At 36.5% G+C, this 27,477-nt stretch overlaps 1 protein-coding gene across 6 annotated transcripts in view; it reads right to left on the reverse strand.

Annotated features, from left to right (window-relative positions):
- Positions 1-27,477, reverse strand: part of EPHA7 (EPH receptor A7) — a gene marked incomplete at its 3' end in the record, with an annotated part of 161,558 nt that overhangs the window by 62,225 nt on the left and 71,856 nt on the right. The window lies entirely within an intron of this gene.

Genomic DNA, 27,477 nt, shown 5'->3' on the forward strand with positions numbered 1-27,477 from the left:
AGTCTAGTTAAATGTGTATTTCTTTAATCTTTAAGAGAAGTGATATTTGAAATACTCTGGAACATGAACTTTTCCAAGTTCCAAACTTTGCAGACTCTCACCAACTTCTGACTTAATGCAAACTCTCACTAACTTTTGACTTAATTTCCTAATCTGAGGTTCAAAAGCTATGCAATGTTCCTTCTGTCATGTCAAATAAAAAAAAAAAAAAAGTCCATGTCAGAGAGTTAGGAAAGAAGACATGGGAAATGTTTGTCGAACCAGCAGATAAAGATTTTCATCTAAAATAGTGGAAAGAAATTTGAGGAATCTGCATTGTTATCTAGACAGAACCATTGTAAATTGGCATAATAAATGAGCATGTCTTAATTACTCAGGAAGTTCCTGAAATTAGAATCATAAAGCTGTCCTTCAGAGTAAGGACTTTTGTCTATTCCACCATGCAGACCGTTGGAAGGAGGTGAACAGGACATTAGCATTTCACCTTGTCCTTGGCATAGCATGCCATTGTTACTTAGAGTAAAAAGCTTTTATGGTTAGAGAATGCATTTTTATATGTGGATCTAATGACTAATGTAGTCAGCCTGAAGTCTGATGGGAGCTGCTTAATGCTATTCCAAAAGAAAAGAAAAACAGAAAAAAAAACAAACCCAAAAAATAACAAACCAACCCTGATAATGACATTGTCTTTCAGCTAGTTTGGTAGCAGAGTTTATATGGCTCTGCAGATGAGAGATAATTTTAAGTATACTTAAAAAAAAAAAAAAAAAAAGGGCAAAAAAGCACAGTGATTTCATGGAATTAATAAGACATATTCATAGCAGAAAAGTAACTGAATTATGTCTCTTTTCCCCTGCCTTAGACATAACTCACTGCCATCCTCTTCCTTTATCAGAAATACCTGCAAGAAACAAGATAGGGTACCTCAATTTCTATCTTGGTTAGCAAGGCTCAGTCCTGCAGAAAAACCATAAAGTTGATTTGTGACATCACAAATAATGTTCCCTATAACAGTTCTTATCAGATTTTGGAGTAAAGAGTCTTTGAACAATAAATCAGAAAAAGATAGGTCATCAGCAGAAGAAGCTTAAAAATATCTGGAAAAATATAAAAATGAAACATCAAATGGGACAAAGAATTATTTAAAGCTAGTTTCAGTGAAGGCCTGTTTTCCCAAGCTGTGTACCACAAATATGCAATGAGACTGCATATTCCATTTCTCTGAATATTTATAATGCACTGGCAGAATTCTCTTTCTTATTCCACCATTAATAATCAATAATGCTAGTGGTATATCCAGACAGCAAAAATACCAGAAGGGCATGGTAATGGCAATAGTGAAGGAATAAATCTTTTAATATTACAGTAATGATTGTTTCCAGTGGCTCCTAAAGTGTGTTTAGTATTATATAAAAATATAAAGAGAATGATAACATATGTGCAAAATTTAAAACTTTCCATTATTCCATATTTGAATGTTTATGAGCATCTCCATAACACTCAATAAGGCATAAGTCCACAAAAGGTGCATTCAAAATGTGTACTGTTCAAAGATGGGCAATTATGTCAGATCAAAAAGGAATTTCATAAAAAAATATTAAAAAGGCAGAGTAATAATCAATAATCGCTATTTCCTTGCCAGAATTTCAACTTAGTTATTTTGCTGCAAGTGTGGCTCAAATGAATAAGTCATAAAATCCCCCACATTCCACCCCTTCTCGCTAAACACGAAAGATGAGTATTTTATTTCAAAAGCCTGCTATTCTTTTTTCCGCAAACTACTAAGCAGAAAAACCACAAAACCCATCAGTCCGAAATATCAGCCAAAAATTAAGAGCTTGGTTCTATCTGTAACCACATTTAGGCTAGGATTATCACAGAAGTAAATACGTTTAAGGAAGCTTTGACTTCATACAACCAGTTTTATTAGGAGATGTTTGGCATTGAACTTGCAGCAACAAATAGTTTAAACTTTTAAACTATATATGTCTATGGTCATACCTTATTGTAAATACAGTATTGAGGTACAGAAAGAAAATTTTTCTTCTTAGTACAGAGAAGATAGAAAAACAAAACAAAACATTACCGTAACTTATTTAAAGAGAAACATTAAAAATAGGTGGCAATTTTCATAAGCTGTATCTAGCTATACTTGACAATGAGTCAAGTGTATGTAAAATTACATAAAACCGTGTAAATCTGAAGTAAAAGGGATAGTGCTTGTTAGCTAATGAGCTTTACTTTTTAATCTGCAGAGTTGTTGAAAGGAGAGGCATTTCGGAGCAAAGAAAAGTCCACCATATGGTGCAAGGAAAGACGCATAATAATTAACCCTTAACAAGGGAAACGCTGCATGCAATCAGCTTATGAATTCTCTCCACATTAGCTAGATTTCAAATGGTGACATAGTTTTAAACAAAGAGAAATCTGGAGGCTCCCCAGCAGCCCTCCTCAGGAGTGCTGTGGCTCAGATATGTCTCTGTGCATCAACAGCTCACTTTCTCCTTCCAGGCCTTAAGGCTGGGATGACAGATTTTGATTTTTATACATCCAAGGCTTCTGCGTAAATATTTTTTCTTGATTCTGTGGCATAGATGGGTGAAAAGAGGAGCACAGTGTAGAAGCAGAACGCTTAATGGGCCTTTTGGAGCATGCTGCAGCTCAATGATCTGATTGCATCCCCATGTAGACTGAGAGGCAAGAACAGGAGCCCAGATCCTGGGCAGCCAAGTGGGCCACGCACTCTTCTGCTAATGCTCTTATTGAAGATCTGCACCCTTAAAGCAATATACAGTTGTTTGCATGGGAACACAGAGGGGATTAAATGATAGCTCTACTCTTTATCTCAGGATGATATCTAGGGTAAAGCACAAAAGGGGCGGGGGGGGGAACCTGAAGAGCTTTTCACAATACAAATGCAGTATTGCATCCTCACTTCACTCAAATTTGTATGTGCCAAGGCATCAAAATTAAAACAACTGCAGTAACATTAGATGTTTAAACTTTATTAATTTTTTCTAGACATGTCTGGATTTTAAGTGCAAATAAAATGTCACGCTAGTCAGCTCTACCAAACACTGTAAAATTAATGCTATTAGGAGATAAGCATAGTTTCTTACTTGTTTTCTGGTGCCTACAATCAGGGATATGCTTTCTGGAAAGCAGGTTTATGTACTTCGACAGATGGGAAGGATAAAAATTCTTTTTTTTTTTAAGAGGATAAAAATTCTTTGTATTCATATAAAAATGTTGAAAACCTGTTTGCAGCTCTTAAATTTCGGCATATTTCCTTATGAAAATTGAAGAGGATCTGGGGGGAGAAGCAGGATCTCATTTCAGACAGCATAAATAGACAAAGTGTGAGAGAATCTTTCTAAAGATATTTTTTTTAAAGAGACAAAAAACCAAGATTAAAGCACAATGAAAGTGGAAGGGATGCAAGCATACAATATATTCTTTATCTTCCATGAAATGGTCACTGTTTTGAAGCCTTTGAGGCTTAATCACTAACGAGTGATGTGCCATATGATAACTCAAAGCTCCATCTCAGGATCTACCCACACCAAACCTTTATTACTCCTGGAAACTACAACCTATTTCTCAATGGCTCACTGAACTGAACTCACATACACTGCTCTGGCAAGTGGGAGAGCTTTGAATAAACCCAAAGACAGAGCTATCCAAGCACTGCCCTTCATTAGCAGAAAGCTTTGGAAAGAAAAAATGTGACTTCCATTACCCCTTCAAACCAAATCAGAATTAATCTAATTTGTATTGAAGCTGAAGAGGAAAAAAAACCAAACACATATGGGGGAAAGAGGAAGGGAAAGGGGCAACAAAAGATGTGAAAGAGATGAAAGAAGAGAGAGGAGGAATCAAAAAACTGATAGCTGTGAAATCCTGGCCTGCAGATTAGCATAGCCCAATCTGCAATAAATTCAGGACATGATTTGCTCTGGCCTCAACAATTAAATCAATCTGAATGCTACTTTATAAATCATTCAGTCATTTTTTAATAAGATGAGCTTCTGGCAAGATCCTTTCCCTCACTGTCTCCTGGAAGAGATTACATTTTTAAAACCTTTAATTTCTGAAAGTCTTCAATATGCTAAAGCATGGGCTTCTCCAAAAAGCAGCTTTAGCTCTGTATTTCAACAAATGAATTGAGACTGAATACACAAAAAGAAAAATGATTTACACTCACTGTCTGAGTCTCACAGATTAGTGTGGGGGGAAAAAAACCCCAAAACCAAACAAATAAATAAACACCAAACCACTCTTTTTTTACCTAAGCCTTGTTACTTTGCTGAAAGGCTGATTTTAATACAAACTATCAGAGAGATTGTTTGTTGAATCAATGCTTTTTTACTCATGCTTCCAGGAATGGGTGATACTTTAAAGCCAAATTCACCCTGATACAACTGGGTCATTCTAGATTAGATTCTGAGCTACCCTGAATCAATCATTTACCTGAAATGAGTCACAAAGCCACAGAAAGGGTTTTCTGCTTTTGATTTTTTTCCTTGTCATTTTCTTCCTGAAAGATAGCACTGATAGAAAATAAATCATATATTTAGAATTTATGCCATTCGCCATTCTAAACAAATAATTTAATTTTCTGATTCTGAAATTGTTTAATCTGAGGCAAGAAAATTGAGAGGCAAACATATTTTAATTTACTACTAAATAAGTTCAGCTTTGTAAATCCTGAAAACCTGTGATTAAACTTTCAGTCAAATGAAGTCAATGATATTTAAGAATATTCTGACTTTTGGTTACTTATTTTGTTAAAAATTATTGTTTTGTGGGATCAAGTCCAAATTAATTAACCGATTTATAGCCAACTGCCTGCTTTACATCTAAACTACTACATTCTAACTATACTTAAGAAGAACACAAAATAGATATTTTTGCCCTCTGTATTTGAAACATTGCAGGCAAAGGATTAAAAACTCCACATAACTATTTGTAATAAATATTAGGCAAAATTTGCTCAGGGAAATACTAAGCTAAGTTACTCTAGGTTTATGCATGGATGTCAGGGCACTTGGTGGAAAGAGGTCTGCCAAGAATTTCTAGATTCTGCTTCATTCTTCCTTTCAGAGTCCCTTTCTTGCAGTTTGCTGCACGTCTCATCAATCTCATGCACGCTGCAGAGGGAACAGTATAGAGGGAATCATCTAGACATTAATACACCTGTTGCACATTAACTTCAAGGTGAATTTTATTATGGTTTGTCCTTCCTTAGCTCTCCCTTTCAAGCCTCTGGCTTTGGACAGAAAAAAAGTGAAACCTTGAAGGCATGAGCCTGTTTATGTTAACATACAAATTCTTAGGAAGAAAGGAGTAGGCCAAAGCAGAAATCCTGCAAACATTGTTATTAACTTTTCATTAAATAGTTTCACATTTAAGAATCCTACCTAAAAAAAATGAGATACTACATGTAACTTTTTATATAGCCTGGGCATACTACTCCTCTTTTGGCAAGATCTATTCTGTAGACAAAAGCAGCCTATTCTACAGGACGTATTATCAAGGATTCACAGATAAGACACACATTAATCCATTTCAGGTCCTAGTATCTATCTGAGGTCCAAGATGCTTCAAATTACATATATCAAGTTAGTGGACTGTTCTTTTTTTTCAGTTGGCTTTTAAATTATTTGGAAAACTTCATCTCTACATATTCTCAAAATGTCTCAATATATTTAAAGACACAAAATAACCACCACCAGGAAAAAAAAAAAAAAAACGTAAAACTGGTGCTATATTAATGACACTTATAAAGAGTTGTTTCAAGACACTTATAAAGAGTTTTTTCAATGTAAATTAAACCTGTTTGAATTCCATTCAGCTGAATTTACACTAAGAAAGCTTCTTTGGTAATAGCCACAAAGGGATATAAAGGTAGATAAATGCTCATCAGCAAAAGGAAACCACCCCATGAAAATCTTATGGGTTAGTGCTGTACCTTAAGCACACTTTTGGGATTCCCAGGTTTACACTCCAGAAATGTGTGGCCAAATGCTCTTCTTTATCTCCTTTTCCTTTACCACACAGACTTTTTTGATGAGAAACTGCATCAAGCACAATACTTAAAGAAAATGTGGAATGCATTGTCTAAGTTCCCATGACAAATTCACAGAGGACATTGTCCACAAAAATCGAATTTATTACCCAGTGTGCAAGAAGGCAAAAATTAAGACACTCAAGAGAGACACCAATTATTCCAGAGTTGCACAAGCCTGCTTCGGTGGTATTCCCCAAATCAAACACACCCACTATCAAAACTTTTCACTACTCATAACTTCAGCAAACAAAGGAATTAGTGTTCACTGGCTACAAGTTACATAGTTTTCTTATTATTAGTATTCTATCTTCTATTGGTTAATGATTCTCTTGTTTCTCATGCTAATTAGTCCATATGCTCAGTCTTTCTCTCCTTTCAAGTCAGTGGGTTTCTTGGGTCAGTGGTCCATGACTCAGTGGTCATGATTTCTCCCTGCCAGAATTACCTTTTCCCCAGTTGGAGTGATACCAGCACACTTGCTGGAGCTGGCCTTGTTAGTTTCTTTCTTATCTTGGGAGTTCTGCCAGATGTCCTTGGGGCCTGTGAGTTCTGCATTCTTTGTGTCCACTATCAATGGGCATCGTCCTTCCCAAGCTTTTTTAACCTCCCCCTAGGTCTGAGAGCATTGAACACATCAAGTCCTAAACCTTAACAAGGCAGTTTACCAACAAGTAATTAGTTTTTCTAGCACCTGGACATCACTTCCAGCTTGTTAGCTGCTATTCAACAGATTAAACCTCCCTTCTTGTTGACTAGGCTTGAAAGTATATGAAGGTCAAACACTAAAGAACATCTTTCTTGAGAAAATTTTACATATTCCACATTTTGGAACAATGTGGCTGATATGTTTGAGAGTTTTAGCTTTTTTTTAAGCTCTAATCAAACCTGGAGGGGTTGACTTCTGTCACACAGCCAGTAGACTCCAGCAGCGTGACAGGAAGCCCCCAACAAGATATGCAACAAAGTCCTGAGACCCTAACAAGGCCCCCCCACGATTGTTACTGCCAGTAATGTTTCAAGAATATTTCAACAGTTAGAATATTGTACCCAGGCAGTTTTATTAAGTCAACATTTTATTAAGTCAACATTCGCAAAAATACAAATTTTTATGTGAAATTGCCCTTCAGGAGTCATCATCTTATGGGTTTCTTATTCTGAATAACCTGACCAAAAGTCATAACTGACATTCAGACTCAGAAGGGAGTAGGTATAGACACCAGAACATTCCTGAAGCAGCAGGCTATAATTTTATTAATTCTTTATACGTGCCATACAATAAGACCTTGCCTAGAGATAACAGGGCTACCACACCTGAGAATTGCTTGACTGAATTCATTGAAAGATTCAGAGCAATCTTTAAATTCTCTCATCCTTCTTCTTGAGGGGAATAAAAGATATTCAAGAAGGATTTCAATTGTTAAAATCCTTTCTTCTATCCTTTTCAAAGGAAAAAGCTCAACTATTAAAGTACCAGGTTGCCTCTCACAAGATGAGTCTTCAGTTGTTTGCACACAGAAGAGATGAGTCATAAACTGAACTAGCTAAACACTTACACATATTTGGTTATTCACTTCTAATTAACTGTTCTTCATCCCTCCTCCTCAATGTTCCCAGAATATTATGAAGAATGAAATAAAAATTTGCCAAAGTTCTCTTGATTATCATTCCCTCTTTAGTTTCAGGATAAAGAGACTGGTCATAGCTGCAATATCCTAGACTAAACTTCTGCATTACAAGAAGTGTAAATGGGACAAAGAAGAGACACAGACACATTTAAAAACTTCTTATTACTGAATAGGGAAAGTGACACTCATATGTCAGCTCCCTGTGGCACTCCATGAAATGTACAACTCCTTTGCAGATGAAACTGCATGTTCCTTGTCTTCCTCCACCAAGTTTTTCTATATTCAGCCTCCCTTCTCATTAAGCAGGCCCAGACACTATACCAAACCCAAAACTGTTAAAAATTTCTACACTCTTAGTTCAAAAACCTGCATACAACGCAAACATTTTAAGAGGCAATCATGTTGTTCCATCCCTTAAATTGCTATATTTGTATAGGAAGAATGGATGGTTGCATATCAGAAAAACTATGTTGTTACTATGACTGGAACCTTCTGAGCATAATGTTCTCAGCATGTTATTTGGAATGAAGTTATTCTGCTGTGATGGACAATAAAAATTATCTGTGGATTAAATCGAATTGAAATTCAGACAAATATTAGAAGGCACAAAAATTACTATTAAATATACTATTCTGATGCCAGGAAGAGGAAAAACACTAAAATCAAGGAACATTTTTGATCCTCCTTGTAAGAATGTAGATATATTGAATTTATTTTAGTCTGGGATTAGATAAAATAGAATTCTTTCACAGAGGTATTCTTAAACTTGTATTTTCTATTAACTCATACCAAATGTAAACTGCTGGTATTATCCAGAGCTTAAATCTAAGTGCAAGTGACCCTTGAGACACATGGCAACGAAGGACAACAAAGCTGGCAAAAGGTTTAGAGACTGGGTCATGTAAGGAATGGCTGAAGGGGCTGGGGTTGTTTAGCCTGGAGGAATGCAGGCTCAGGGGAGAGCTAGCGACAGGATGAGAGGACACAGCCTCAATCTGTGCCCAAGGGAGGTTCAGGTTGGACATCAGGAAAAATTTCTTCACTGAAAGGTTTGTTAAGCATTGTAATGGGCTGCCCAGGGTGGTGGTAGAGTGACCACCCTTGGAAGCATTCAAGAAACAACTGGACACGTCAGTTAGTGCTAGGGTTTAGTTTGCAAGGTGGAAATCAGTCAAAAAGGTTGGACTCAATGAACTGGAAGTCTTTTCCAACCTAAATGGTTCTGGGATGCTGGCTCAAAAACAGGATGAACCAGATACTGCTTCAGAACAGCCAAAACTTTATTGTCTCCTGATTGCTGCTGCTCAAGACTTTAACACCCAGGGGCTTTGAGTTTCTCCACCCTCTCTTCCATTTCTTGAGAAACAGTCTTTTAGATCAGTGTTCAAAAAAAAGCTTCAGAAACTTCCTCTGCAACCATATAATTTCTATGGAATGACTATTTAACTTTTTAACAGAAAGCATGAATTTGCCTTCCTTGATATCAAGTTCACATAGCCTGACTAAAAACATGATTATCAATCTTTACTTAGTTTTTAATCATACGCTATATGTTTGAAATGCTGAAAATCTGATTTAAAATAGATTTATTTTACTCTTCTTTTTTATTTTGTTTGGTTTTAGTCCTCTAAAATCCAGGGAATATTGACATTTCTGAACAAAATGGATAAACATTTTAGGAAATGCCACTTCTATTAACTGACAGCTTGATTCACATATTCTGATTTGGGAAGTTCTCCATCTCTAACAGAACAGGCTAAAATAATCTGGAGATGTGTCTGCTTGGCTGACACACTTTCTAGATACTTCTTCTATTTGGCAATACATTGTTTCATTTCTGAAATTTCTTGGAATCAGTATATAAATCCTGACAAATCATCATAGTTCTATGACTGGAAAGAGATATCTGTGTCAGAAAATTTAATTCTGTGTTAACATTGCAGATATTATGTAGTCAGGTTTTGAAGATTAAAAATACTGTGGGGTTGCTGCTTTTTTGACTGGAAGACTGTTCTAGAATAAGATGAATGCATTTTTAACTTAAGGAACATTTCTTATCTGCCCTTCTCTTGCTAAACAAGCTAGGTACTTTAATGTCCTTCCACTTAAGGGAGGCAAAATGCATACATCTAACTCTGCTGAAGTGTTTGGGACAAGTCACTAAACAATCTTTGAGGTAGGAGAGAAATCTGAGTGGGAGACAACTGTTGCCTAGGAAGCCTGATGCCAAGAGTGCTGTGGTGAAGGGGTAGGAGGTAGAAGTGAAAATAGGAGGGGAAGGAAGTGAAGGAAGCAGTACAACGCAAACTCCAATCTCTCTCTCTCTCCCTTACCACACTCAAACCCCTGTGGTATGTGATAAACTCCAAACAGAAGTGTTCTCATAAGGCTGCTTTCTGGACAGCACACTGATAGATACAGTTCTGCTGAAAACAAGTTTAGAGTAGTACATCACAAAGAAATGAGTTAGGTCTCTTCTTACTGCTCTGGATTATTGCAGCCCAGCCTTTTCAGATGGTGCAGAGAGGTGGAATATATCCAGGCAAGTTATGAATCCCTTTTTCTGCACAGCCTGCCAGCTGCAGAGCAGAAGTGCCAGGATGCTCCTGAAGTTTGTTCAAACCCTAAGAGTTCTCCTTGGAGAATCTGACCTATGAGAAGAACTAACATGTGCCAACATCAATGCAGTGATAGAGGGGATAATGCTGCTTTGGCTTTGCATGTAATTTTTTCCCTCTGGTTTTGACCTGGTCTTGGCTGCCATGTGACTCTTTATGCACTTTTTGGAGGACAAAACATATAGACTATTTAAGCAGGTGATAAAAAAAGAGGAAAAAAATTAGAAGGGAAAATAGGAATTGAGATGCAGGGAATTTTGCAGAAAGATAATATATGGCATTTCCAGGTGGCTATCCAAAATATGAACCATATAGCAGCCAGATTGTCTTTAATTTCTAATACCTCAGGTGAATGCAGTGTACATGTGTATCTTAACCAGACCATTTTATAAGAAAAAATAATTACATTATAAATTACAAAAAAAAGCTCACATCAAGTAATCAGTCTGCTTAAATGATTAAGGAACAAAAAGTTGGAGTTGAGATGCTTGGATTCTTTACTACACTCTGCCAATTATTTCTTTTCATATCTTCAGCAACCCTTGATATCTCTCCATCAGAAGTTTCCAGTGCAACATTGGATAATAATCCTTACCCTTATTTGTGATGGATATGGGGATTGGAAAATAATCAGTGCATCACAGTTTCCTAGGGATTTTCCTACACTTAGGACATTAACCCTACAAGGCATACCTCTGAAAACATAATGTAATTACTGCATTAAACAAAAAGGTCATTGACTGACCCTGCTGTATGTACTTAATAAACATTTCTGAAAGAGAAGACCATTACTACTATTAGTATTTAGCAGCAGTGTGTGAGGCAGTGAGATTTTCCTTGCTTCTATACACCCACCAGCAATTTTTCTTCTCCCAAAGATGAAAACCATGAAAAATAAAATACTTGCTTTGTTATACAAGTCATCTTCCTTATTTAAGTTATTATTATTATTATTATCATTATTACTATGTCTTTGGAAAAATGAATTAGCTATAAGTTCTACTATGACTAGTGGAGAATAAAAACATAAATCTGAAAACATGAGATTTATTAAGTTCATTATATCTTTACAGACTGATTTGCTAATTGCAGCAGCACACAGGAGCAGCGGGTTCTAGAATCTGAAAATGAATGAATCCATCAAGCCACAATTGGTAGGTTGTGAAAAGACTGTTAAGTACTATAAAAAAAAATCTTTGGTTACCAAAACAAAACAAATTAAGCTAATCAGGGTGAAGATGAAACTTCCTTCAATTTTGTCCCAACTTACTCAAACTATTAAGTTTTTATTTTATGTAAATAGCTATACTTTACAACTGAGTTTGCTGACACATACAAGAAAAATAAACACAGCAAAGGCTTTCCATTTTTAAGTTATTTATGCCTATTTCTTCTTCAAAATACATAAAATGAGGTAAACAAGTTGATTAGATTTGGTAAGCAGAGAGCAGGATGAGGAATGAAAAAAACTCCTCTAATCTACAAAGTGGTAATATGAAAGATCAACTGTATATTTACTAAAACTATCCATGAATTTGGTTTCCTGAAACACAAGGAAACACACAGCCTTGACTTTTTAAGCGAGTCAAAATGTGAAGGCAGCATTACATAGCAAGTCTAAATCAGCACTCTATCTCCTGCTTTCAAAAGAAGTACATTCAAACTCTTGCTGTCTAGAAGAAAGCAAACAATAAGGAGACAATCATGTCTCAGAGGTCAAGCAACAGGAGAAAAATGTGCAGATTCTGTTTCAGTTGCAACATGTTCAAATATACATTAAGACTCTTATGCAGCAGACTGGTTTACTTTATCCACTGACTTCTGTTATTTTTTTCCAGATATAGCCCATTGTTGTAGCAAAAATGTCCCCATACCTAAGGTAAGTCAAATGTATCAGGATATGTTTGGAAAATTAAAATAAATGGGTGTCTTTGCTAGGGCTACAGCACACTGTCCAATAGTATTCTTTATGTAAAGTACTTTCTTGCTCAGAACATATCCATACTAATTTTCCTATGGATTGCTGTATTAAATTTTAATTTTCAGCTCCTAATGGTAACAAACAGATTATGCAAGGACTTTTATTCTTTGTTTATAGCAGCTGAACCATCATCCAATATTTCTGCCTCTTTACAGAACACAGCTTAAATATGACCATTTTCCTAATTCAGATAATTCCTATTGTCTCTGTTATCAACTATTTTGGAATACACTTCTGATTTCAATACCTTTCTGAAAAGCCTAAATCCTTCTGGCACACTTTATAGAAAAACTTGTGTGAGGAAAGATATGGTGTGAACCCACATGTATATACTTTCTTATCTATTTATACTTTAATATTCACCACCAGTTGTTGGTAAGAACTGTACCTGGATTTAGCACAAAGTCCACCTGCTAAATTTTAGTTTTATGTATGCCATGAAAATAAAGAAATGCAGCTGAGATCAGACAATTCCCTCCTTTTTACACCTGCTCTTAAAAACTACTCCTTTATTAAATGCTGGGTTTCACTAGAAATTAAGACACAGTGTGGTTTTAATACAATGAAATTTTAGTAAAATTATATATTAATTTTAGAGAAAATGCACGTATGTTATAATTTTCTCCACTGAAAAAGGAGCTCTAAAAGACGAGCTTTATATTTCTTTGCTATACCCCAAGGAAGAACAGTTATATTAGCTTTTTTAAAAGGAGTGCAGCCATTAGCGTACAAAGCATTTTTGTCAAAGTTCATTGCACAAAGTAAGAACATATCCTCTAAATTTTCATTCTAATTAGATGTCATGGAATATAATTTTCATAATTAGGTGATAAAATGGCTACATATTCTTGAAAAATCAACATAGAGCTCAAATCGAAAAATAATAAAAAGAAAAAAAAATGTGGCATATTCTTTCAGGTTATCAGGTTTATCTATAATATACTAAACTGCATAAATGCCAGTGTAAAAATATTTTTTGACCAAAAGTTCTAAATTAGTGGTAATAAAACTTAGTGCTCTGGAGGCAGTATGGTCCAGCACAATTTGTAAAGCCCTGAGACAGCACTAAACTATAAAAGGTGAGATGAGAATAAACTTACTGCCTCATAGGTCCCCAGAAGAAGCTGGACACAGATAATAGGAGGTAATCTCATTTGTAACAGGTTCCCCACCTCCCTCACACCTACTACAGAAACTGTGTCTTCTGTCCTGTGGAATTAGCATGATGGAAATATGTGTAACAAACCCATTCCCTTACAAAACATCATGGCTCTTTATCTCTCATGCCATTGTTTCACCATCATTAAGTTTGCATAATTATGCCACTGCCCTGCCGAGGGGGAGTGCATTGGAGTGCATAAATGAAGATGTGGTTTAAAAAATGGACACGGCTGTGATATAAAAAGGGACATCAACAATTTGAATGTTCACGTAATTTTTATTTACAGGTACAGCCTATGATTGAATCATCATTAAATGCTGCTACATGATAATTTTCTTATGCAACTTTCCTACAAGGAAGAAACATGGCAATAGAATTCTGCACGAGCTTATATTTTCAGGAGGCCTGGTTCAGTGAAATGCAGGATTAGGATGCCTTTCTGGCACTTTTTCATGTTTCCCAGGCTGGATTATGATGGAAATTGGAACAGTCCCCAGGAGATGACAGCTGAGGGGCGGGGTGGGGGGCTCTCTGTATTATAGTAAACTCCAAGGATGCCCTAAGGTAAGCAGAATTGCTCAGAGTTTGCACAATGCCACATGCTGTTATTCTGTTATTGAAGGCACCATTACAATTTGGTACACTGTGCACTCACAACCCACCGGCAAAGAGGTGACAGGCGTCACTGGTCATCTAGCAAAGGAGTTCTGCTCCCCTCAGCCTGCCATTTATAATGCAGCCAATTTATATGCCTGGAGAGATACTTTTCTCTGCTACCTGTGCAATGACAAAAAACAAAAGAGTCTGCTTCAGAATACCACATGCCAAAAATGAGGGAAAAATTCTTGGCTGCCTACAGGATGGTAATGTGCATGAATAAATCCCACTTGCCTCAATGTTACCCCATTTGTATGGGAATGCCACTGGAACAGATCTCTGCCATGCCAGTGTTATCAAATGTTGCATATCAAAAAAAACCAAACAAACAAAAAAAAAACCACATTCTGCTTTTCTTTACAGCCCAAGGTGCATCTACAACATTTGGGAAAAACCTGCACAGGAAGAACAATCATTCTGGGGAAAATAATAATATGGTGAAAAAAAATAAAAGAAAATGTTCATGCGTTAAAAAATCTAGTTCTATAAATAACACTGAATTCAAATGAATCCCTGGAATAAATGTATGGCGTACTATTAACCTAAAGAGAATAATATCCCACACTGTCATCAGACTGCTGCATGGCCAGGACCATCGAAAGAGTGTACTTCTGTCTCTCGTTCATATTAAGCTTCTTCTAAGGAGGTTTAATCTGAAATGCTTATTTGAAATGAAGATTTTCGTCTCTGAATCCATATTTTTCCTTTAAGACTCCCTGGCAGTGGGATTCTCTCCCACTGTTTGCACAGTGCCTCGCACAATGGGACATCAAACCTCATTGTGTGCATTAGACACAACTGTAAAATCATTACTGTCTACACATATCTGTTCCATCCTGGCTCCTCACAACCATTCATATGCCCTCTCCTCTCTCAAACCTCCAGCTGAATGTTCTCATGTGTGAAACAAGAGACTACAGTGGTAAATATGAACTACACAGATTCTGAAATCTGCCAGCAAAGCATACATGGTAATTAAACATCAGCAGATGCGTGTTATTTGCTAACTAGGCCTTAAACATCAATACGTTCTGGGTTATGTTCTGCACTCCTCAGGCTGTTTATTAAAGCATAGTAATAGCAAATGTTTACCTGTTTTGACATATTTATTTTTAGATTTATTTTTAAACCTTTAACTTCTTGCTGGATTGAATTTATTCTTACAAGGCCAAAGTAATAAAAATTAAAGAAATTTGCCGCTAGATGATCTGATGCAGCACCCTCTCCACTTCCAGTCATTCCCGCTTTTTAGCATCTTCAAGCCTGACATCAGTTTTGGATGCAGCTAAATGCCAACTATCCCGATAAACATGTACACTACCAGCTGCGGCTCCATCTGCTCAACTAAACATTTTCACACCAAATCTGCCGGGGAAAAAAAATATTGGTTTTGGAGTTGGTTTGTAACAACTGAAATATTAAAATCTTAACTCCAGGTGGCCCCTCACTTTTCTATTTCCTCTGACGAATATATTTAGAAAAAACACAACCATCTATCTATAGTCTGCCTCAAACCCACAGAATCCAACTGAACAAACTTGGTGCAAAAAGCACAGATAAACAAAATGCAAATACAGAGCTGATAAATCTTCACACTGCCTTTTGGAGAGCCCTTGCAAATGCCTCTGTGACTGCATGACCTGACCAATGTGCAGCAGCAGCTATAAATAGCTCCTGGTCCCTCTGCCCCAGCCTGGAGGCAGGCAAGGCTGGTGTCTTTGTCAGGCTGCTCCCAAAGCACTGCTTTGCAAACCCAGAGTGGCAATTGTCACTTCAGTACACTGGGATGACAGCTGTAGTTTTACAGAGCCCTTCATGAAAACAAGAGATGCCTTCTTTTTTTTTTTTTTTTTTTTTTTTTTTAATTGGTGAGAAGGAATACCTGTAGGATCAGTGCAGACAACATGCTACCAAAATCTTGGATGTGCCACCAGTCTGCACTGACTTGAGATGTGTATGGCCCTTTGTATCAGGCAGAGATCTAGCTCCTGATCTGTTAAACTCTTCTTGCCTTTGAACAGTCGGACCTGCTAAAGCGGAGAAATAAAAGTCCTCAAGAAAAACACTGAATGTGGCTCTTGCTTAAACTGTCAAAATCATGTTAGAAACTTCATGTGGTAATGAGAAGGCACTGGGAACAGCACCTGCCACTGCGCAATAAGCAATATAATGTACCATGCCTGAAATAGGAACAAGGTTTGAACCGCACAAAGCCAGTGCTCATCACTTTCCCCTCCTCCACTGGGAACATGACAGAAGGTGTGGGGCATTCCAGCTCTGTCACCATGAAAGCTTGAATGGCTGTTGTGAAACATGGGTAGCACAATGGCTGAGCCAGAGGAGAAGAATAACCCTAGCCACAAGAAGTTGAAGTATGTGTTTCCTGCTAGACCTGCTAGGGCCTGTACACTGCTCCTTCTGAGAGTCCTCAACTGCACATGCCAGAGCCCTGAGGTAATCTTACACCTTCAGGAACAACAGTTTGGACATAATGGATACAAGTCTATTTAACTTGAAAGACCAGCTGATTCAGTCCATCAGCTGGTTTGTACACTGCCATCTCAAAGGCAAGACCAGAAAAATTCCCCACCCCAGTTAAGGCTTTTAAACAGCAATATAAGAAGTCAGAAAACAGCAAAATAATCAATTAATAGACTGTGGCTTCAAATTCAAAGAAATCCTAGTGGAAACTCAAGGATAAATAGGTATGATGCTTCTCTTAATTTTTGCTGAAATCCCAAGAGTAATTTTATTGAAGTGAATGGAGCAATGGAAAAATTTTCATAATAAAGAGACATCAGAACTATTTAGTTGCAAAGTACTCGACAACTAAATATCTTTCTGTTCAAGAAAGTTAAATTTTATTTTTGATAGTACACCTTCTTCTTTTCTGCTACATATATTTCTTACAAAAACAACAAAAAAAATATCCTGCGATGTCTAATAATTCCTACTAATTAAAAAGAATGTCACCCAGGACTGTGCTTTAAGTGAATGTGGCAAGCAATTAACAGCTTAGACACTACATCAGAGACTTCTGAGCTTTTTTGATACAGCTTTCTCATGATTTTGGTCTGAGTTGATTCTTACTATTAATGACTAGTACATAGGAAAGCCAGAAAGTTTATTTATCAGTTGGTGAAATCAAAAAACACAAATCAAAACAGTCATGAGAAAGGTATCCAGATTCTGCAGAAAGACGTAGGTTTGTATATTCTATTTTTTCTGTTCCACTTAGCAATGATTTGTCTATCTGGAGGAATACAAATGTGTCAGTGGAAAATATATCTATCAACTAAATTATCACCTAACATAATCGCCTAACAGTTCTTACTAGAGATCACACATTGCAATCTAATACTTACTGTTGCTGTATCTAAGAAGTTAATACAATTAAACTGTGAAAAATAAACCTCCTTTGCTTTCACATTTTTGACTGGAGAAACATTACAAAAAATATCAGTAATAAAACTAATTGTGAGACATGAGTGCCAGAAATAAACCAAGTATTATGAAGTTCTGTGCAGAGACACATATACATAAACCACTTTACGACCTTCTGTTGTTTTAGTTGCTCCAAAAGAAGTACTACTACCATCAGTCAAAGAATAATGAAAAAACATGTTTTTGTAAAACAAAACAAACGAAAAAAATTATGAAGAATTTTAAAACCAAGATCAATATCCAGCACTGTACACAAATAAATTGGGTTTTCTGTTGTTTAGTAGCCAGCATCTCTGCCTGTTGGCTAACAGTAAGAAATAATACTTTTAAAAAATAATAACATTTATTTTATAGTATTAGTATTTAACTTTGCTGTAGATATTGCACTATTATCTATGTGATTTAGAATAAAAACTAATCTAGCAGCTTCTTTAGAAGTAAAGCCTGTGATATATCAAGTTCTCATAATAATGATTTCCTGTCTATATATAATTTGTTATAATTTGGCCTATATTCACTGGAGTTCTTTGAGCTCTACTAGTTCATAAGCCAGGGATATTTACAAACACAGAAGCATATAAACATAATATACATCCCTCATCCTTTCTTAAGGAGGAGGGGAATGAGTAACTGAGCACCTAAGCTTCAAAGTGCTTTTTTGTTCTGCTTATGGCTGTTTCTGTGCAACTATCAAGATAGAAGCAAGGCCAAGAAATTTGCATCACACAGAGAAATAAAGCAGTATTTCGATAGTCATCAGATTCCTTGGGAATTAACTCAGAGACTTTGATGCAAACTGTACTGCTGTATGCTCTCTTCTCCAGATAAGCCTTATATTTTCTGTGAAGAAATATACTGAAGAACTTCCAGCAGTGAAACTATCAAGCACTGAGACTTCAGATAGCCTTTTAGATATCTGGGCCCAGGCCAGAGAGTCTTGAAGATAAGAGTGGAGACTGCAGTTAAGCCTAATTCTCTGAAAAGCCAATGTAAGGCAGTCTCATGTGTTCCTGGTGGTCTGAGCTGCTGCAACCTTTTGTACCAGATAACTCTCCCTAGCTGGCAAGAGCTTTATGCTCAGGTGTACTGTGCTCCTGTCATCCAAGGGAGAAGAAGAAATGCAAGAATAACTACATACAGTGCTGCATCCAGCAGGAAGGGGTCAAATTCAGAGATGGTGTTTTATTTACCAGATGACACCCGGTAGCAGCTTTACTGTCAACACAGAATACAGAAGTACTCCTAAAATATGGAATGCACTGATGAAAAACCAATATATAACCTTCACCAGAAGCTCCTACTTCCAGAAGGCCTGGAATCTCACTGGCTTATCACTTTATTCTGTCTGCCTCATTTAGGTTCAGTCTCAAAACAACTATTCTTTATTTCTGTGCTGGTTTTTGCAATCAGTTGCCACTACAGTGAAACTGGATGGTTACAGGCCTCAAAGGACAAAAGGAAATGCATGTGATCTGCATATTTCTCAAGCATACCATCCGACCTGTTCACACAGTAGCTGAATATAGATGGCAAAAAGAGTTAGCAATAAAACTGCTTCTTGAGAGACACCGGAATGAAGAACAGAAAGGCAGTCTGCCCTGACTGCTGGTTGGATGTGCTTGTCTGGGAATGATGCCAACCATTTTAGTGTATTACTTTGGATCCTGCTACCTCTCTCAAGCAAGAAAGTACTATCTCATGATCAACTGTGTTAAATGATTCAGATATGTCCAAAGTGATGAGAATAGATGTCTGTAATGTCTCCACTGACAGGAGCAGATTACATATGCCACTAAAACCATTTCAAGTCCTGCTTTAAATTCAGATTGTGCTGGATCTAGAATTTTATCTTAATTTAGTTAATGCAGTTGGCCTTTGGCTAGCTTCTCTATGAGCCTGCAAAGAGTTTCACAATTATTCTGTGTCTGTATGTGGGGACAGACAAAGAAAGACGATTACAGTTTGCTCTAGGGTGAAATGTGGAACCTCTTATAGAGCACATGGAAGTGCTATACAAAGATTTGGGCCAGGAAATGAACAGCTAATCCAACTGAAGCTACAGGGGGAGTGTCATGGATGCGAGACAAAATTATTCAAATTGGAATTTTCTTAGGACACTGAGGTTAACGCCTCTCCTCTAAAAAATTGTGTCAAGGCTGCAGCTAACAGGACTTCAGTTCATTTGAAAAGCAACAAATCCAATTGCAAAATTCTTTTTTCCCACAAGGGACAAAGGGTCCGGCATAATAGAGTGAGAAAGAGCTATCTTCTGAATCATCCTTAGCACTTCTTTCAACATTTGGATTCACACTGCAGGTATCCATTTCCAGTTATAATGCTCCCCATTATAACTCAGTAGGATAGGTGAAAAGAAACAGTATAAAGAAAGTGTAGCTACAGTGACCGTGAGTCAAATACTTGTGTAATTTAACATTGCCAACTAACTAACAAACAAAGTAACAACACATAGGAATCTAAACACTGGAAAATTTGTATACTGGAAAAATTTTAGGTCGTTACTTTACATTTAAATAAGAGTAGGTGTACTAGGAATTAGGTGAATGAAGGTTATTAAACCAAATCTATATATATGTGCACTCACACATATAAAAGAATCAATTTAATGATGTTCAAAGCTGTACAAAAACTACTATGTCTTTGTGGGATTTTGCTGATCTTTCAAGAATGACACATCAATTTGTTAAAGGAAGAAAAATGGATTCAAAACCCACAATGTTTTAAAAGCAATTCCTTTCAGAGCTCTACTTTTTGATAAATTAACTGTGATCAGCAATGAAGAAATCCATTTTCCTTTCTACCTAAGCTTGAAGTAATGATATATAATAATAATAATAAAAAAGAATGCATATAAGCAATTCATGCCAATGCTCAGATTTTTAGAAGTAGCCTCTAATTTTCAATTACTTGGTTTTTGTACCTCACATCATGACTTTCAGAGATGTCAATTGCCTGTAAGTCCAGTGGCATTTCAGTTATGCGATGAAATAATTTTGACAAGAAGTCTGGTAGGTGTCTGTTTCGTTGTGTCCCTGAAGCCTGACTGAGCAACTTGGTGCAACATGAACTTGTGTCCTATCACCACAACTTCTTTCCTGACCCTTTGAAAGAAACAGCTCCTCACAATAATCACTGCTGAAAATAAGACCATGGGCATTAATCAGTGGGCATCCACCACCTGAAGCATTCAGAGAAAGCACATTTTAGAACTTTGATCATATTTCTACATAATCAGGCAATTATGTCATTACTTATAATCTGTAATCTTAAAGACCCTCCTCCAGGGGTTTCATTCCATAGAGCAAGTTAATGACCCATTGCAAAGCACCTCCTTATAATACAATTCCAAACTTCATTTTCACACCTTAATTATGACTGGCATCTTCTTGTTTCCCTTCCAGGAAGGTGCTGAGTCATTAGCAGCACAGGATATGAGAGCAGAAGTTTTAACACTAACAAAGCCAGGATAAACACTATCTTCCAAAGAGTCCCTTAACTTCAACACTACATAAGACTATACTACCATTATCTGTAGCAGAGAAATCTTTGAGCAACTAGTTTTTGTGCAACACAAAGGCAAAACTTGTTTTAAATTGTAAGACCAGTTACTATTAAGGATCATAAATTTGTCTTCTGGGTTTGAACCACTAATGGCATACCATCAAAAAAAAAAATCTAATTTGAACTCATTTGACTGTAGTACCAATGTAAAGCAATATTTCCAAGTACTCATTTTACTGACTACAACATGATTTGTCCTCCCACAAATTGCAAAGAAGTGTTTTGCTGAAAAAATGGTGAAGTTAGAATACAGTCAAATGGATTTCTAGCACCAATGATGCAGAACTTACAGATTCTAAAACGTTAACAAATGCAACATTCATTTAAAAGTAAACAAACCAGGGGTAAGTCCTTGCTCACCTTCTAAATTTACACTATCCAATGAAACAACACTTACTCTATGCTTTATCAGTCTTGACATTGATATTAAAACAGATATTACAAAGTGCCATAATTGTTTATACATCCCTCTCAGCCATTTCAACGTGAACAGTGTCCTCCTTGTTTCTCTACCCTACACACAGCGATTTCATCATCTCCAGTTCATGTATCAATTACCAGACTTGTGCAATCTAAATAAATTTTCTTCTTTTCTATGTCCAGCCTCTCTTAAGCAATAAAAAAATACCACCATCAAATTACAGGTGAAATGTTTCTGAGAAACTAGAGAACATAAAAAAATATATTTTCCTAATTAAGAAGGTAGGAGTGGAAGGGTACTTTGGGACCACTGTGTCCAGTCACCTGCCATCTAAGGCAACCATGTGATGTCATTTCTTCCAAAAGAATATCCACACTCCATCTTAAATCAGATTATGTCTCCCATTACTTCCATCAAAAGGCTGATTCAGAATCTCACTGGTCTGATGGATAGAAAAGTTAAAATTTCCAGCCTAAATATCTCATGGTACAAAGCCAACCATTTGTTTTCACATCTGGACTAGGCATTTCATTAAGTTGGAATGTCACTCCTGATTGATCCCCAGCATTCAATCCCAGTGTATTTCTGAACACTAGTGAAATCTGAGGCAGTGTGGACTCTCTCTGTGATTCCTGTTCAATCTCTATCAGGTGAAATAAAGGCAACAGAAGAAGAAAAATAGGCAGTATACATAAACATGGCTCTGTGGACTAAGGAAAAGGATACTCCTAAAGACATGGAAGGAGCATAGTAAACTCAACAGTTAAAGAAGGGACCTGACTCTCCTATTTCACAATTTATCGTATAATGCTAGAACAGCATTTCTGAGTCACAGCACCCTATTTTAACAGAAGGCTTAGCCTGTTCTTTTCTCAAAAAAACAAAACAAACCCATGAGCACAGGCACACTCACCTCAGGACAGGTTTTCTGTCTCTCAAACCCACATACACTCCAGTGCCAAATTAAAGGCAGACGAAAGGAGCTATGTTTTCAGCTAAGCAGGTCCAACAGCTTTTCTTCCTGCATGTTTCTCCTGAAACCTTCTGAATCACCTGACTTTCTAGAAGCAGAGGGTGAAATTTCATGCCCTTATTGATCCCCTCCTAATAAGGGGCTACTGATAAAATATTCTGGTTCTCTTCTCTGCTCGAAACCATGCTACTCCATCATTTCCTTTATATGACATCTTTGGAACAAAATCTGAGAGTAAGAGAAAACTGTTCTCCTGCCTCCTTCCCATTGGAGTCACGAGTACTAATGCAGGACCCAGCAGTCAGCACAGAGGCACCTTCAAGCACTGTGGTTTTTTTTCAATTGTGAAACTGAGCTGATTATCACTCCTTAATGTAGTGTTAAACTACCTGTTTCTCCATGCTCAAAGAGATGGTCACAGTGCAGATGCAATAAAAAGAGGGTAAGGCCAGATGAAGTCCATGTTGAATTCATACTGAAGAATAAGTTATGATTTACAAGTGGTCACTCTTGGACTTTTCAGAAGGAAATAAATTTGCCAAACCCTAAACTATAAATTACTCCACACTTGTTAGAAAGAAAAAAATATATATTTTTTTTACTAAACCTAAAATATAGATGGTTTTCATGATTATTTTTAAAAACTGATCTGAAGTTCATTGTCATTAATCATACAGCCATTACCAAGCTTCTGCTTTCAAAGTGATTTTTTTAAGATCCGTTGAAGACAAGAAAGCAATAACAACAATACAGCACCTAATGTCACAAAAGTGAAGAATTTGCTTTCAACTCTTATAGGAATCTAAGCCTCATCTGTTTCATTTTTCATCACAGTTAATCTCTACAGATATTACAGTATATTAAATCTGTACCACAGCCATATATATCTTCAGTTCTTCTGTTATGTGTATGTTCATGACAAAAACAAACAAAAAAGACCCCAAATCAAATTCCCCAAGAATGTCTCATGTGAAGAGTATATGTGAAGAGATTTTTTTTAATTCATAGCTAGTTACCAAAATCTAACTGTTCTTAGGTTTAGCAGTACTAGATCTACCTGACTATATTTTAATTTATAAACTCCAACAAAGAAGAAAAAAATTAATCATTTTACCTACTGTAACAGTTGTTACATTACTACTTTCTTTTTTCCCTTCATATCCCTCCCACAAAATGGAAATTAATAATACAATTAGTGTTGAACACCTAAAAGGTTAATTTCCCAAAAGATTAAAATGTATTTTGGAACTACATTTTCAGCTGTTCCTAGTATGAAATTACACTTGAGACAATTCAATGCAATAGTGTAACAGTTTCATGGCCATATTTCCCAACACTGGCTTGCATTTCAGTGAAATCTGTAGGCAACAGAAACTGAGAGCTATAGAATACAATAAAAAAATTAGTATTCTAACTCAAAATGGATGCCAGTTACAAGTAACAAAAAAAAAAACCCCAAACAAAAAAACCTCAGAGAATTCCTCTGAGCAAAAGAGAAATAATGTCCAACACAAGCTTCTCTGAGATTTTTAATATTTCATGTTTGTGCAAATAATAATTACTGATGTCTATGAAGTCATTAATAATATTGTCAAAGCAAAATATTGTTTGTAGTTGAACAGATTTTTCTTTAAAAAATTAAAAAACTATATCACCTACTATTTCAAGGTTAACAGGATAATGCAAATTCATATGGGTCCCTGATGATCAAGGTGGGATTAACATATTTTCACCTTCTCTAATAGAACTGCTTTGGTACAAAATACATTGTTCTGCACTGTCATGATGTATGGCTCATATTTAGAAATCTGACAGTTTAGGAGTGCATTATGGCATTCCATTAAACTGAATACATTTTTGTGCTGCACAGGAAAAGATAAAGAGGCCACAATTCCTGTCTTCTTTTTAAAGAATAATGGCTTTTCTCACTACTGTAGTGAAAATTTTAGAAAATGTGGTATTTAATGGACTGCTAAGTTGTACTCTCTGTGTCTCAAAAACCATGAGGATAACTCTTTATTTAGTATAAATCCTAATTTTTTTACAAAAACACGAACCATATTAATTGACAGAGCTGTCAGCTAAAACCCACATTTACAACTCCTGTACCAGTAATTCTGAAAACCTTTGGAATTCACCCTGTAAATGGACTGTGATGTTTCATCTTCTGAGTGATATTCATGACTTCCTTAACTGTGAAATTCCAGAAACACTGGTGATGCACTGGTGATGCTATTTCACTAAACAATGCTGTCACTGTCATAAGAAAGCAGGGAAAGAAAAGAGGACAAGAAAACCACGTGAAAGTTCAGGTTAAAACAGATACATGCAAGGACACCTTATTCCCATGGTGACAGGACAGTGCTAAGTTGTCTAAAATGACCTGAAATGTAGTCGAGGTGTTAAAAAGATTTATCTATCCTTCAGGTATTTGGGGTTGTACCACTACAAAGCCAACTATATCATAAATGGTATTAGTCCACTGCTCAAATGCAAAACATTACCTCAACAAGAATCTAGAGAATGCTCTAGAAACAATTTAAAAGTTGATTTTTTTTCCTTCAGCAGTATGGACTTTACCTCCCCTTCAGTCTTTTACCCAAAGTTTTCAAAATCAAGATTAACAAAGAAACAGCTTTCAGAAGATCCCTGATTTCCCTAGTGAAAATCATAACTTAGTTGATCATTAAGAAAAGCAAAATGCTTGTGCATGGCCAGAAGAGAGGAATATACCATTGGGCATGTGTCCTTCCATCACAGGACCCAAAAAGGTAGAAGTCCTAAAGCTTCAGCTGAGTATTTGAGTTTCTTTCTTCCCCTTATGGCTGAGTAAACAAAATGCAATTTGAAGCAAGAAGGTGGCAAAACAATCACAGCTTCACACAGCAAATGTGTAAGGAAGAGTGGTGGCTTTGAGAATGTGTTGAAAGAGGAGCCAGGAGGCTGAGGCTTGATGGTTCTGCCTTTGCTCACCCTCAGCTGGAGATGTGGGAAATTGTCCTCTGTGTTTGTACCTAAAATTTACTTTGTGATCACCTCCTAATATTAGTGGTTTGGATTTGCTGACTATTCATGACTTTATCTATATTTCAAAAAAACACCAAAAAATAACAAAATTTTCCCCAAAGTTTAGTATCCTCTGCTGTTCTTTACACCCACTTTTGTGTGATCTTAGAGACAATAAGGTTTAGAATTGCTGTCCTGCAGCCATTGGAACAGAAGCTTATGCCCATAAGCTGAACAAATTCTTGACCTTCAAGGGTGTTGCAATGTGGCAGAAAGGTGACACCTAAGCTTTATAACACTTCCAATTTAAAACAAACCCAAAATCTTTCCACATGAAAGATACAAGAGCAATGGTGCTGTGTCCAAAAAATTATTCCTCTCATTTGGAGAAGTGGGGTGAGAAAAAACGTTAGCCATGAAAATGCAGTTTAATGTGACCAATCTTGTTATTTTAGAGTACTGGGTGAACAGCTTACTAACTGCAACAAGGTCCAGATCTTCCCAGGTGCAACTAGGGACTGAAGGAAGGCATCAGTGTTACAGTTTAAAAACTGCTGTATTAAAGACCTGGTTTTATCCAATGAAAGACTTTCCTAGAACACTGCAGAAAGATTCACAAGGGTCAGGTTGCCAAGAAAAGTCACAATTATTAGTTATTAAAAGCAAAGTTCCAGAAATAAACTCTTTCAGAAAGCTCACAATCTCAGGTTTTTTGTTTTTTTTTTAATAAGCAAATGTATTATTAAAATATCTTTAAGGGTTTACTCTGCTACCTGCTCTGTCTGTCTAAAAGCTTCCAGATTCCTGGTGAGATTTGTTTCTTTCTTATGCAAAACTCACAGCTACCCAGTCCATCCAACAGAGATGCAGGAGATGCAAGCTTTCTCAAAAAGCTGGTGACACACAGGACTAGTCCTGTTTAAAATCTCTCTTTAAAATATACAAGGATTTAGATATAAAGGGATGAAAAAATCTGTTTGGGGAGGTTTAGAAGAATTCCAGCCAAAAAGAATTTGGTCATTACTGAACAAAAAATACCAATACCTCTAGATTAACATGAAAAAAAGGGCTTAATTCTATTTTATATTTTAACAAGAAAAGGCTAAAACCCCAAAAAAACCAAATAATGGAAGATAGATAACTTTAACCTATCTTCGTATTTATAAAGCCACTAGCAAAACAGTATCTGAACACCTCACAGTCATTAATGGATTTTTCCTCACAATGCTTCTTTGATGCAAAGAAGTTCTATTATCCTTATTCTTCTGGTGAAGAACAGTGTCATGGAGAGATTAAGTCATTTATCCAAAGTAACACAAGATGCCTGTGGGAATGACTATGTAATTTATCACGGATCTCAAGAGCCGCAGTCCACTGCCTGAACCAGTAGACCATTCTCTTCTTAACAGACAGGAGCTGTTGTACAGTACCTTAAATGACCTTTCAAAAAGGCTATTTTGTGCATGGCTTTTGCTCGATCACCATTCTGAAGAAAGCTGTTAAAGCAACATACTTTGAGAGAGCTTAATTAAGCACCCTGTATCTTGTCTCAACACCAGCTGTGAAACTTGGGAACACGTATACTTTCAGACCAAATATTACAGATCTCTTGGAAGTCAGCAGCAAAGTTAAAGCTCAGCAGCTTGGCAGCTGGAAAAGATCCTTCATGCTCTGCAAATGACCATACTTTATTCAAGTCTTTTAAAGGTTTTTTTCAAGGCTTTTTATATTCCTGTGACTGAAAAGAACTACTATACTTGCAATATATGTCTGAATATACGGCAGGAGCCATTTGGTAACTACCAAAATATGTTCTTTCCCAGTGCACTGAAGAGCTCTGTTTATCATTTGGTAAAGCTGCTTAAAAAGAAAAGGCAGGCAATTGTTTTCTCTTTATATTCAACAAATGGTTTCACTTTGAATGTAATTCAAACTACAGGA

Source organism: Fringilla coelebs (assembly GCF_963513975.1).
Source record: "Fringilla coelebs genome assembly, chromosome: 3".
NCBI lineage: Eukaryota > Metazoa > Chordata > Aves > Passeriformes > Fringillidae > Fringilla > Fringilla coelebs.